The following is a 15364-nucleotide window of genomic DNA, read 5'->3' as shown; positions in this document are numbered from 1 at the left end:
CCTGACTCAATAGATGTTGGCAGTGTACGACATGTTCCTAGTAACAAATTTAGGTGATATATTTATTGATGATATATTTGGATCATTCGAAATAGTGCAGTGAACAAGTGAAAACGTGTCTTGCATTAATATTTTCATAATAATAAATAATGTCGTACTGTACAATAAGACTGGAACTATATTGAATGCAATGGCATTTATTGTATTTGAATCCGACCGCTTCAAATTGAATATCTTCCGTCAGTCATTTCCGATTTCACCCCGAGTACTCCTCTCAATATATCAATTCCAAGTCCTGCTTCTCCTCTTATTGCAACAGTTATGCTTTATTCATTTATTGCGGTGACAATAGGGCTGGCTTCTTATGCCGTCAACTAGAGTCAAGCCATCTTTGTCTTATTTAGTAGTTTTAAGAGAGGGATTCCTTTTACGATTTACTATTTAACTAACATGACTTTGTATTTTGTAAATGTTAAAGAAGAATCTCGGTAGAATCTACTTTCCGAACCGGTGGTAGCTTCACTTAATTGTAAAATGACGATTCAAAAGTGCTTGTAAAAGCCTACTTAAATAAAGTTTTTTTTATTTGATTTGATTGCGTTTTAGAATATCTTCAATATCTTTCTCTTTGTTTAACAATTCAAACTATTTCCAATGGGTGTTTTGTGTCTGTGACGTGATTAGGTCACTAATACACCAGGTATTAGTGGTCACTACTTGGTCATTGCACTACATTAGTAGATCGCTGTGAGTCGCAACTTTATTTTAGCTGAAGAGCGAAAACTGAAAGGCGCTGTCTCGCATGCTTACGTTTGCACAACGATGACGCAATTATTGGCGCAACTTTAGTGAAAATACTTGTCTCAGTACTCTAGCAGATACCTATAGGTTTTGAAGCATCTAGCTTCTTGCCGATGCGTGCAACTTTACTTTTCAGAAACTTGATATCTTTGCCGCTTTGAGACGTCTCATGGGCAAGTCAGGTAGTTTCTACAAACCACGTGCCACGAATGTGAATATTATGCTATCATAAAGTTTTATTAATATTTTATTGATATAGGTCTACGTAGTTGAAGAGAAAAGTGCAGGAGACTTGGCGCGTGGCGTTCCAAGACTGTTAAATATATAATTATATTATAATGTAAAATAAAAAAATGTAGCTGTTTATTATGTTTTGGATTAATCTATATAAACAAGCTTAAGTTATAAAAACAAGTTACATTGTAATATAATAATACTAAATAAAAAGTACTGGAGTGTATTGTATTCAATTTAGTGGCGGAGTGTAGACTTTAATCGGTTACAGGGAATTAGTTTCGAATTTATTTGCAAGATTTTCTCCATACATATGGGCAGATTTTATAACGAAAGCTTGCACAGACCGTTACATTAATTATATAATGTATGCAGTATTAATTAATTACAAATATAAATATGACTTACCTACCCTACAATAAAAATACGTTTAGTCTTTATATATATTGACTATTCCATAATTGAAAGTTCCAGAGTTATAACTAACGGTATAACTTTCCAATTTAAATATGAGTTTTTTTTTGTACCGGTCTAAAATTTAAAGGTTTACTTAATACTGAGTTTAAAAGCAAACCTTATCTTTTAATAATTGAAGAAATTTTAATCAACTTTTCTTATCAAGTAATGAAGGAAAGTTTTTATCGATAGTTTTCGTAAAAAAAAGAAACGAAGCTAAGATTAGCCAACGAAACTGAATTACATAGTTCATTTATTACATATTTCCTCAAATTAACTTTTTGTATTTACCTGTACAGATACGTTAATATTATCTCATTTGCAAATCAAGTTTCATAAAGGCATGAATCTGTTCCAAACCTTCTCCTCAAAGGGAGAGGAGGCCTTTAGCACAGCAGTGGGAATCAATAGACTGTTGTTGTTGTTGTTGAGGCTGAATCTGTTCAAGTGCTCAAGCGCCACAAATGCACAGTTTTAATTAGAAAATAAGAATTAACGGCGTTAGATTTTTGTACATGCTTATAAAATAGATCGAAAACTTCGAACATTATAATCCTAAGACTGATCTAAGCTTGTCGTGATCTTTTGGTTTGTGACTTTTTAGTTATAAGAATAATCGTTCATTTTCTCTCATACTTCGATAGATTACAATATATAGCATATAATATAATATAGCAAAAATTAATACGTTATATTGCTATCATATTTTAGTTAGACAGATTATAATCTGTCTCGTCAGATTGTAATCTAACGAATTTTGTAATCTTACGCTGACATATACATACATAATTCATTATTAATCTTAGTAAGTATCCACAAAAAATACCTAGTAATGTATATCAGTAAATAACAAGATAATATTACACTACCAGAATATCATATAGAATATGATAAACTAAGATTTGTTTATATTTACTTTTATTCGATTCCAAAAGGCTTTATGGATGATCATTAAACCGTCTCAAATGGGCATAGTACGATGCCCTTGAGACCTCTCAACTATTTCAAAAAAATATATTTAAATACAGTTTTCTTTCTGGCAAAACTTTTCTTTGTTTTGTTATTTTCCTATACATATTACTAATATAATATCAAGTGCTGCACTCACTATTAAAAATTTTTGGACAGAATTTATTTTGTTACACACGTGTAATGTGTATCTAATTCATTTTATATGATGTTATTGTTAGCTTTAGTAGCTTAGTATTTACACAATACTAAGATCCTATACAACAATCGCATTAAAATTAAAATTCTTAGCGTATTCGACTCAGAAAAACAGCAGCTCTTGCAGCGCATTAAAGGTATAAGGAACGGAATGGAAAACTTTTAAACTTTGCTATTCGGCATTAAGCTGCTAGATCGTGTTCTCAACAAAAATAAGGTAACTTAAGTAAGTACTTTACTTGTAAGTGGGGTACTATTTTAGTAGCCAAGTAGTCTGGATACCATACGCTCCTTTCCAGTCAATATTCCAGATAAAATATATTTTTAAACAGCATACATATATATTAAAGACTACCCCAATAGCCAAGTATAAAAGGCTTGAATATCATACGATCAAAACCTACACTTGAAATATAAAAGGACGCAATAAATTTTAGTATTGACAGTTCGTTGGCATGTTATTCGTATTCGCTGAGAACCATTTTGTATGTCTCCGCTTTTGTAAAAACTTCATCGATCATACTCATTGAGAAATGTGTTTTAAACGAATAATTGTAGTAAAATATGTTTATCGACTTCCACGAAATCGTTTTATATTTTGAACTCGATTTATACTGTAAGCGTATAAGCTTCTTATTTGGAATTGCTTTATAATAGAGCTTTTTAGCTACGCGTTTTGACGTCGCAGGCATAAAATTAGGGTTTTTTTATGGCCTATTATTTATTTATACATAATATACATTATAGCATATGGGCCACCTGATGGTAAGTGGTCACCATTACCCATAGACAATGACGCTGTAAGAAGTATTAACTATTCCTTAAATCGTCAATGCGCCACCAACCTTGGGAACTAAGATATTATGTCCCTTGTGCCTGTAGTTACACTGGCTCACTCAAGGTGAGTTAGCAGGAACCGGAACCCAACAATACTGATTACTTTTGTTTGGCGGTAGAATAACTGAAGGTTTTACTGAAAATTAAAGTAAACATAAACATAAATCATTTTTTATAACTTAATAACAATCGGTATTATAATGATTACATGATATAAAATAAAGTCGCTTACTTATATTACTGGTCAAAATTGTAAATCGTAAGCGGCATTATAACCATAACATGAATATATCATGTTATGTTTATGGTTTATATGGTTATGGTTGTGTATTATATGGATATGGATATTAATATGTGGCCAATATATTAAACACAACAATTTTTATATTTAATTTCTTTAAATTTTCTTCAATGTATTCCCGTATGTAAGTCAGTATGTCTTTGGTGTTCACCATTTTTATCACCTTAAATAATGTCCCCAACGTGTCTTCGCAGTTAACGGTGTAAAATATAAAGTCTTTTGTACGACAAGCAATTGTACTTCATCGTTGCTGCGTATCCTTCACTGATGATGATCACAGTCACGTCTTGCAACTCATATATTGTTAGATTACTTTCGTCGTGTACCCTCGGTCTGTAGAGATATTTTCTGCTTGCGTATGTTAAGTGTTTTGGGGTTGGGTCTTGGAGATCACATTACTGTTTTATAGACATAGATGCAGGGACTTAATTACTTTATTGGATGAGTATACTATGTACTCATAAACTTAATCAGAGAACAGTAGGTTATATTCTTAGGACTTATAAGATGAGTGGGATATGTGTTTGAAGATATTATACTAATATGGCCCAGGTTAGAACGCTTGCATCTTAACCCATGATTGCGGGCTCTGCACTGAAAATTCATTGCACTGAATATTAATCGTGCTTAATTTGTGTATATAATTCATCTCGTGCATATGTCTAACTTCATAGAAATTCTGCCACATGTGTATTCCACCAACCCGCATTGGAGCAGCATGGTGGAATATGCTCCAATCCTTCTCCTCAAAGGGAGAGGCCTTAGCCCAGCAGTGGAAAATTTACAGGCTGACGATGATAATGATGATGATGAATGTGCTTTGTTGATTTAGTAGATAACTTTTAGGCTGCATATCCTGAAGCCCTGGGCTTAAACTATGAATCGAGAAAAAAATGTAAAAGTATTGGTTGTCTTATTTCTTGGGGGAAATAACATGTAGTAGCTTACAATTTAAAGGTGACAGTATTTATATTTCCGCTGGACTTAAAGCGCGTGGCGATGGTAAAACTCCTATTTTCATGATTGTTACTGATGGTTTATATTATTATAAAATTATCATAGCATATCGCCATAAATAGAATCATTATTGATTATTATTATTAGTATTCTCTTCATAATTAATAAATTCGTACCTTCTGTATTAGTAAAATTATCTGGCTTCTTATTAATCCACTTTTTTGAACAGCGTTATCTGCTTAAGACTTGCGCATTTACGAGGATGTTTAATATTTAACTAACCTCATACTTTTTGTTCAACATTTGCCTTATAAAATAGAGCGTACTAACGTACAAATATTTTGCGCACTTAAAAATATACCAGAATTAAAAGAGCACATAAAATAGCATTTTGTCTGTATGTTGTTGCTTATTTGACTTTTCAGAAACAGAGTCAATTTATCTCTTATTACAATTTTGGTATATTAGTTTTATTAAATACGTCAGAGTTACATTTATTATTAGCCCGTTAGGACTTTGTATGGGCAAATAAAGAAATCTTTTTTCAATAAGCCTGGTACTCAAAGCAACGAGGGACACATTTCATCTCAGACAAAGATAATAAAATTAGTAAGTCACATAAACACGTGAAAGAGAATAATATATATAAAGATAATCTAATATTTATTATAGCGTCAATGTCTGTTTTCGCCATTGAGCACTTACCATCAGGTAGTCCATTTAATATGTTATAATTTCTCATATAATAGCATCATGGTGCTATAATACAAATTCATTTATTAAATGAAGGAGAATCGTATACTTTTTATCTACACAGTTTAAAGGGTAAATATAATTTAATTTCAAATACTTCTTAAAACAATTATTGTACTTGAGATTGTTTACTTAGAACATCACCACTAGCAATAGTTTAAAATGATTTGTTTGAAATTTCATTATTTAGATTTTAAAGCCCGATTCTTTTATTTCACAGAAATTCAAATAATTAAATTAAATATTTCCGCTATCAAGCAACTGTTATTTTTTAAGAATTTATATATTTTAATAAAATACTTACACACACATAAACCAATATAGGTACAAATACATTTCAAACTTTTATAACATTATTTTCATATAAAACTATATATTATATTACAGTACTGTATATTAAGTCGACTAATATAAAGTAAATATATAATATTATTTTTCATTCGATAGTATAAATATTAAAAATACGGTTCTAGAAATAGTATAGTAATATTAAATAATTATTAATTTATTAAGAAGAAAAAAGTAGGCTAGTAAAGTAGGCTAGATTACTCAAGATTAGTTTCTCGAAAATATTTAAAAAATAATTCTGTTAATATTGTTCTTCTGTCACTACTCACTTCTTATTATTTTATATCATACGTTTTTTATTTTTATAATTTAGCTAGAATACGTTTTATATAAATTATTTGAGCGTTGTTTCTCTTTATAAAGATTATTCCCTCTGACATGATGTATTCAGAAAGGTATATTGCCTGAGGGAAATCAAAAATATGGATGTATATTGGGATACGTTTTAAAACTTAGATCTTCGAAGTTTTAATCCTACAATCATACCCAGTATGAAGTAAGGGCTCAGTTAATTAGACGAACTAATGTTTACTTCTCATGGTCCAAATCTCATGACATTATTAATTAGCGTAGGTTTATAATTAAACCTGGCTCACAATGGGCGCGATGGCCCAGAAAATATAATGAATCTTGTGATCGGCGGCGAAGGATAATTAGTTTGTGTCGGATCAAATTCTCATATGTAGTACAGAATTCAACCAACCTACAGCAGATGAGATAAGATCTAAATTACTCAAGAGGATAGAATACTTCAGTCTAGGAATAGAATGTACGAGCTATTATAAAACTAATAATAGAATTCAACATTGGAGATTTGATTCTGAATCTGCATATAGTATTATAATGCATGGAAATTAGATACGTGAAGTTATCGACAGTTTCGATTGGATTTACTTTCTGTTTCAGATGATATTTGAATAAAACATCAACTTCTACTTTATTCGAATGTATTTCAACTATTACTGACGAATTCAACTTTCTTTTATGCTTGCAATAGTTATATATTTTATTTTTATTAGGACTATCAACAGTAGATACAATATTACATGAAAAATAAATAACATTTCAAAATTATCAAAGTAAAAGTTCTACTATTTACAGGTAGTCTCAACGTGCATATTATTGAAAATATAAATTAAACATTACTTGAACTAAGATAGCCGAGATGGCCTAGTGGTTAGAACGCGTGCATCTTAACCGATGATTGCGGGTTCAAATCCAGACAAGCACCGCTGATTCATGTGTCTAATTTCATCGAAATTCTGCCACATATGCATTCCACCAACCCGCATTGGAACAGCGTAGTGGAATATGTTCCAAAACCTTCTCCTCAAAGGGATAGGAGGCCTTTAGCCAAGCAGTGGGAATTTACAGGCTGTTGTTGTTGTTGTTGTTGTAAACTAAAATTATGTAATGGAAAATAAAACATACATTAAAATATACGATTAAAATTATATAAAAAATATATATTAACAGTTATTGAGTCATTTTATATTACTGTAATTAAATTTAATAATATGACTACGTTTTAAACGAGAAGTTTTTAAATAGCGATTTCCTTGTGCTCGTATTTTATTTACAGTGGTAAAATGTGTTAAACTCGTGTAAATGCTACTTAGTAAAAGTTGTTTAAAAGTTTTTAATGTCACGGACAAGCTGTTGAGCTTTAGCTCGACACAATATTTAAAGTTGTAAACAAAAATACTTTTGCTGTTAAAAGATTTTACTTTTAAAAAGCGATAACGGAAGGGGATGAATTTTATACAGTTTAATGCTAAGAAGTTTTCGTTGTACCGGTTCTTGTTTTCAGAAGCACTTTTTTACAAAAATATGTATTTTTAGCTTTTATATGAAAATAGTTCATTCATTTTGTTTATTATTTATTAAATATATTATATTTATTTAATTTATAATATATCCTATCTTTTTTGAAACTGTGGAAGAGATGCCAGCTCGACTCATAGAAAATGGTCACCTCAAAAACATATCGTTAAAAGAAATATTATCTAATCCTCCATATCCTTAATATTATGGACAATATAATTACACATTGTTTGACAATTTATTAAATATATAACAAAACGATACAAAGTAATAGGTACTGTTGGTAGCTCATTATTTTAGAAAATTCATTTACATTTTATAAATATAATATTTTAAAATTTTATAAACAACAAATGACAATAGAAAAATCAGAATTATAAAACAATGACGGTAGTGCTATTCAGAAAGAGTTCTACGAAACGTGAAAAAAAAAGATTGACTTACAGTAAAACGATATTTTATGCGTAATATTATAATTGTATGTTTTAATTGATGGTAAGACTTCAAGCAAGTCCACCTGGGTAAGTATTATTGGAGTAAAGGCACAAGAGACATCTTGGTCCCAAGACGGGTAACGTATTGGCGACTTAAAGAACGGATAATATTTCTTAAAGCAATATTGTCTATGGGCGAGGCTGAGAAGGTCTCGAGCTTTAATGTGCATTGGCGGATACAGACTTTGGAGGATTTCATTAATTTGTGAATTCTTCACGATATTTTCCATAAGATGCAGATGGAAATCCAGCGGTGCTATCAAAGATTTGTATTTGCAATCATTGGGTAAGTTACACGTGGTCTGAATGGTTACTGGGCCACCTTTCCACATAAGTGAGTCGAGAACTTAAATTGAGATTTTCGAATTCAACTGTCAGCCATCGATCAGAAGCCAGATTCATATTTGCTCGCGCAAAATATGATTTCATCCAGACCTATTCCTAACATTCACTTATAAATTGTAAAATTCAATCAACAACCAACAACCACAGCCTGTAAATTTCCCACTGCTGGGCTAAGGTCTCATCTATCTTTGGGGAGAAGGTTTGGAACATATTCTACCACGTTTGTGGAATAAACATGTGGTAGATTTTTTATGAAATTGCACATGTTCCCTCGCGATGTTTTTCTTCGCCGCCGAGCACGAGATGAATTATAAATACAAATTAAGCACATGAATATTCAGTGGTGCTTGCTTGGGTTTGAACCTGCAATCATCGGTTAAGACGCACGCTTTCTAACCACTGGGCTTCTCAAATATAAAATTCAATGGATTGAAATTAAGAACGAACTACTACCAAGGCAATTTCTAGTTGATAGACTTGACATCTTTGGTCAAGTTTTTAATGTGAAGTTACTCATAAGAGATTAACTCTTATGAATTTAATTATCAAACAACACGAGTAAGGCCGAGGTCGTTATTGGATGTACCTACTTTGTTAGACGCAAAAGTGTGGTTTGCCGAAAGTACAAATTTTAGTTAGTTTAGTTGGCGAATTCAAACTAGATGAAATTGATTCGATTATTCAGATTCACATTTCAGCTGAAATCCCCTACGAAACTGTTGATCCAAAATTGCAGTGGTGACTAAGAGCGTGCTCCATGGACTTGTGGACTTTTCAATAACGAATCACCTTGTATGATCGACAGTAAGTGTTCCAACCGACACGGGAGATAATTGATTGCTGTCACCACTATACTCGTTGGTAATGAAATAAAACTCATTCTATTTTCGGCGTTCAATTGCAGAGATAACGTTTGGTGCGTAGTTTTTGAAATCAAAGGACAAGATACTTATGTATCTATATTGTATATGCTTGTCAATATTTATTTTATAAGTTACTCACATTGATGTCGACAACACCGTCGAGTCGATAGTACATATTTAAATATGTAAACAAGAACAGCGATATGGCCATTTTCGCTTTAAAATATGCAAATGACTACATACATCAGATGGTTTGCTATGCAATGAGGCGATTTGCGCCTCTAATAATTTGAGATGTAAGAAAGTTGTCTTGTTGTCATCTGGAAAAATTTGAATTGTGAATACGTAGCGGACAGATCGGCAAATATCTTTCGACAACAGTAACTATTTTTTCCTTGGTTTTTTAGTCAGATGCTTTCGGTCGCACTTTGATATGGGCTTAAAAACCTCGTTAAAATACATGGATTAAAATATCGTAATCGTTTTAGAGTCCTAAAAAAGTAATACTATATGAAGAATATCTAAATTTATATTTGCTTCTGACTTACAACTACACTGTATAAATACAGATGATACGAAATTCACCTAGCGTTATAATAATAAAACACTTGCACTTCATCATTAATTTGTGCTTTAAATCATCTATACAAAAATAGTAAAATCAAAATGTAAGCATAATCTTTAAATAAATGTTATAATAAATATAAATAACACAAAAAATTTAAATAACATATAGTAAAACAAGCAACCAAATCATTCTACATGAACCGGTTGATTTTTTTTTATTAATTTGATAATTCTATATAAAAGGAGTATTTCAATTTTTATTCATGTTATTTTTTAGTCAGGTAGATGAATTTCTTTTAAAGTAAATATTATATTAAAACAATCGAAATAAGTTTGGTATGGCGTGTTCCAGGAAAATTAAGAAGACAAACACTTGCTTTATATTTCCAGAAATAGTGGATTTTATTTTATTTTTCTAGGTTGTTTTTATAGCACTGTTGCTTAATCTCTTCCTTCACAATATTCTTTCAAAATGCTTGATAAAATTTTACAAAGCAGTAAAACAAAAAATGAAAATATATTTTTTCTGACATTCCCTGTAATTAAAACGATTTAGAGTAACTATTGAGTTTGTAGCCGGTTTTTTGATTTTGATAACAAGTAAAATAGTTTTCCATTTATTAATAATATAATTAGCGCTTACCCTACCCGGCTTCTCAGTGCTGTTACTAAATAAACCACAGATTTTTTTTTATAATTATAAGGTATACAATACTGTAGTACATTATTTTGATTAACTTTTAGTAATTAAAAAAAAACCTCTTTATTTACGACATCACAATAGAACCCTCAACAATTATCAGTGTTTCTCTTCTATATTGTACATGTATTATACCTTATTTTATCATTCATTAACGTTCCTCTTGAATTACTCTATCTATTAGAAGAAACCACATCAAAATCTAAGCATATCTGTAAATGCTTAGATATTTATGTGTGTCTGTACATATGCTAAGAGAGTTTGTTTTATGCTATGCGGATCATTACGTACACGTAATGATTGCGAAATTCATCTAGCAGTGTTGACTTAGTGGTGTAATAAATATTCTATCAAAAACATAAATGTAAAGTGAGAGCCAATCTCAATATTATGATATATACCTTAGTTCAACGTTAAAGAAGAGATCTAAATGGGTGCCAAGTTCAATGGTTCTTCTTCAAATTTATTTATAACTTCATAAAACATTATTTCTTCTTATAACTTAGAATAATATATTGTAGCCTAAGGTCTGTCTTGGCTAGTTCTCATATACGAATTATATTGTCTAGATACCTATTCAAATTTTATGTTTATTGTGATTACTACGAAGACGTTATGAATAACTCACTCCCTTATGGCCCACAAAATCAGCGTTGAATGTTACACAATCGTTTTACAACGCTAGATTATTATTTCAACTAATTCCTCTTGGGTAATATAGAATAAAGTTGAAGATGTAAACATCTGCTACTCTAGTAGATAGGTCTGATTGTATAAACAATTTAAATAAAATATTTCTACAAATTCGCTGAGCACAACTTATCGGATACCTACTCGTAACTTACGATTTGTATCTCAGCACAACATGCGACGCATTCGTTATGATTCAGATTAATTTGTTCGGTTTCAGTGCTTGAATACAAATTTACGTCTAGATACGAGTCTCCACCTTCAGATCGAAACTAATAATACATTTATATTCTATAAATATAGAGTATTGAACCATGATACTTTAGGTGAAATAATTTAATAATGTACTCTTATATTTTATTGTTTACTTGGGTAAATAATATCATAGTATAGTGTACTATTTGTACATAATATTTTAATAATGTCCATTATCATTAATTAGATTTTGAATGCCAACAACATATTTACAGATTTGTTTACAAATAAATAGCAGTGAAATAAAATACTGATCCATAGCAAATGTGTAAATATTTATCATAGTTACGATTTCCGTTGTTGTCAATATTCACCGTACAATCTAGTCGGGCACTTCAGCGTCTATTAATTACGGAACTTTTGATGTGCTTTCGATCAATGTCGCCTACTCACAGACTCGCCATTTCATTAAATTTTTTATCATTTACGACACGCCACTTGAATATCGCTACAACTTTATAGAGCGATGACACTAAAGCTGTCACTTCGTTTAAAAAAGTACTAAAAGTATTTTATAAAGTTGACCTATTTCAGAGGGAAGAAGCTAATAGCGAAAGCAGAATACAGCTATACCTTTTACCTGGTCTCCACAATTTTATATACCCTTTGTTGTCGAGATGGAAACGTGCAAGCGTGCGTTTGGCACATTAGTTAGTTTATAAATTTAAAATCTTTGACAAAAATTAATGGAATGAACGACCCAATCCAACTTTTAAAAATATAAATAAACATGAAAAAAGGCTAAAGCCTTTAATTCTATTCTCGTGGCAATGGCAAACATTATATTTATTAATATAAATAGTTGGTAATTTTATTTACCATTTGTAACACAACCAATTTTTCAGATTTTTTTCATCAGTGGAGGCACAAAGATAAGGTAGGTTATATCTTTAATGAAGGCACAACTACTCTAAGATTCCAGTGTTTCAAATGGGATGAAAACGTAATTTGTAACAAGAGACGAATATTTGAATAGTTTGTTCGCGTCAGCGTTTTTCCGAAGCGGCTTTGATTCTTAGTATTGAAAACACTGATGGACTCATAAGCTGAATCAAAGTTCAATACAACTTTCGGATTAATATTTTTGGTAAGTATGCAATTTTATAGTATCATATATATGTAAATGCAACTAAATGAAAATGTCTACAGCAAGATCCCTCCATCATAGAATAAAAAACGAAACTTCAAAATTGAATACAATATAATAGTATTAAAGAAACATTTAATATTTTGAAATGAGAAAAGTAGATAGTCAAAGATGATATTATAACTGGGAAAATAAAATTTATTCATAGTCTCAATATTTCAAGTTATTAAAGTTTGAAATTAAATATTTACGCTTTTTTTATATTTGTGTTTTTAAATATTTTTATCAATAGCATTGAATAGTTACTAGTGTTTTTAACTGAACAGAGGATTTATAGATGCAATAAAATTGGATACATTCGGATCAAGCCGTCAAATTGTGACATTATTGCCTGAGGGCTTAGATCAACAAACGATAGCTAAAAAATCTAATTTAACTTTTTCTATGGTTTCTCAAATATGTCTGAGGTTTTGTAGAAACAGATTTTTACGAAAGAATACCCGTTCTTTTCAGAACTTGAGCATCCACTCGTCGTGACAACCGAGTCATTGTTTTAAACTTCCCTATCGTTTCCTCAAGATTAAGGAAGCGGAAATCACCACTTTGAGACCAGCAAATAGTCCAATGATGTCTGCAGCTCACAGATAAGCTTGTTTAAGAGTTGAACATCTTAATGTGACTGAAGATCAATGGCCTCCATATTGTTTACCACTGAACTGTCTGTTAAGGACATGTTAAAAATGGAGCAAACGGTCAAATAATTTACCGTCCACATCGTGGGATCTGCTCAAAATTGCATTGAGGAGAAGTTGCCTTTTGGTAACGTACCTTGTAGTGGGCCACCCCACTACATAATATGCTACCTTAGGATCACATTTCGATGATCGGACGAAACTTGTGTTCATCGACATGGTTCGATAAAACCCTAGAAGAGGTGATTTGACGGAAGAACGACATAAAGCAGAGATATTAAAAGATCACGAAGTAAGAGAATTAATGGCGAGAATTTTACCACAATGCAAGAATATGCCCAACGCCAGGCTGCTGCACAAGTTAGACAATAAAGCAAACAGGCTAGGATTCGTATCATGAATTAACCAGCAGGTAACTCTGGTCCTAATTTCAATGAACATGTTTGGGATAGTTTAAAAAAAGCTGTATATGGGAGAAATACTATGCGCACAATAATGGTATTACTAAGAATGGCGATTTCGCGAGACCGTTTAATAAACCTCATCAGAATACGGAACCAATTAGAATTTGTGATAACTTTTTTTTTTAAATTGTAAAAGCCAAGTATTACAATTTTACTATCTTAAATCAACAATTGTTACATTTATCGTTTTTGTTAAAAACAAATTGAATGGTCATTTCAACACAACATACAGTAAAGGATACGAAACGCCACTGTTATGAAGTTAACAAACATAAATATAAGTTTCAATTTAAATTTATATAAAAAGTTTGAACACTTGGTTAAAATGTTTATTTCGAAGATGACTTGAATATTGATACAGTTCACGAATCGATCATTGTACATTAATAGCCGTCGTGAGTTAAGTTCCATAAATTTGCAACTTATTTCTTTGAGCAATTTGTACCAAGTATATCGAAGTTGAACGTAGCTATTTGTCACCTATTCAAACAATGGGTCATTTATTTCTAGTAAATTTTAGATTTTCAATAAAAGAACATTTTGTCTTTACATATACTAACTGAAACATATTTTTTATCTCGTTTAAAATGCAAATACAGAAGCTATACTCTAATATTTAAAGCTCTGAAATGTAAAGAACCTGCAGTAAATTTTGTCGAGTTTCAGTTTACGATCGTAAGCTGTAAGTGCAGCTCACGATCGTAAACTGTAGCTCACCTGGTCAACACACTTGATATAAAGTCTATTTCACTGCATTAATTTTAACGTAATGTTTTGATGTCAGTTTTGTATTTAAATTGTTTACAAACAAAGATATTATTCTGATTCCTGAAACGTCTTGTAGCAGAGTTTTAATATTTTTACCCTTTAGATCCATTTAGATCAACTAAAATCTGTATCTTTATATGGAATTTAGTTGAAAAACATTATTTAAACAACGCAATGCAAGCGAATAAATATGTTGGTATTTAGTTATTTACGTGTTTTTTTATTAATTATTTAACAGATAATATACCAACCTTGTACTAATTTTAACCGAAGTTAAAATGGGTACTCCAAGTATAACTTTATATCGTTTTTATTATGCGAATAAAATTACTTCGAAAAAACCAGAAGCTGGAATTTGACCAGGAGGACATTTGACAAGCAAAAATATCACCTCATGACTTCCTTCAGGATTTTTTTTAATAAAGTGAGTGTACTGACAAGTACAAGTGAAGATTGCTTAACAATGTTTACAATATTTTGTATCTATAATGAATATTCACAACATTTAAGATTTATTTGAGAGAAACGGTGATAATCATTGTATAGACAAGAGGAGGAAAGGTAATGTAATAACGCTTAGTTTCCGACTTCGCAAAGTGAAGACATCCTTCCTGGGGTACGGCATATGTTTCTCTAATTAGATTCTACAGAGATTATTATAAACATTTATAAATAAGACACATTAATTAATACAAGATTATTTAATTGATAATTAAGCGTGGGCTTAGTATTTGTCTAGGCAGATAATAATAATACTTTTA

Source organism: Vanessa cardui, chromosome 11, assembly GCF_905220365.1.
Source record: "Vanessa cardui chromosome 11, ilVanCard2.1, whole genome shotgun sequence".
In the NCBI taxonomy this organism is placed as follows: domain Eukaryota; kingdom Metazoa; phylum Arthropoda; class Insecta; order Lepidoptera; family Nymphalidae; genus Vanessa; species Vanessa cardui.
This window is presented reverse-complemented; position numbering follows the sequence as displayed.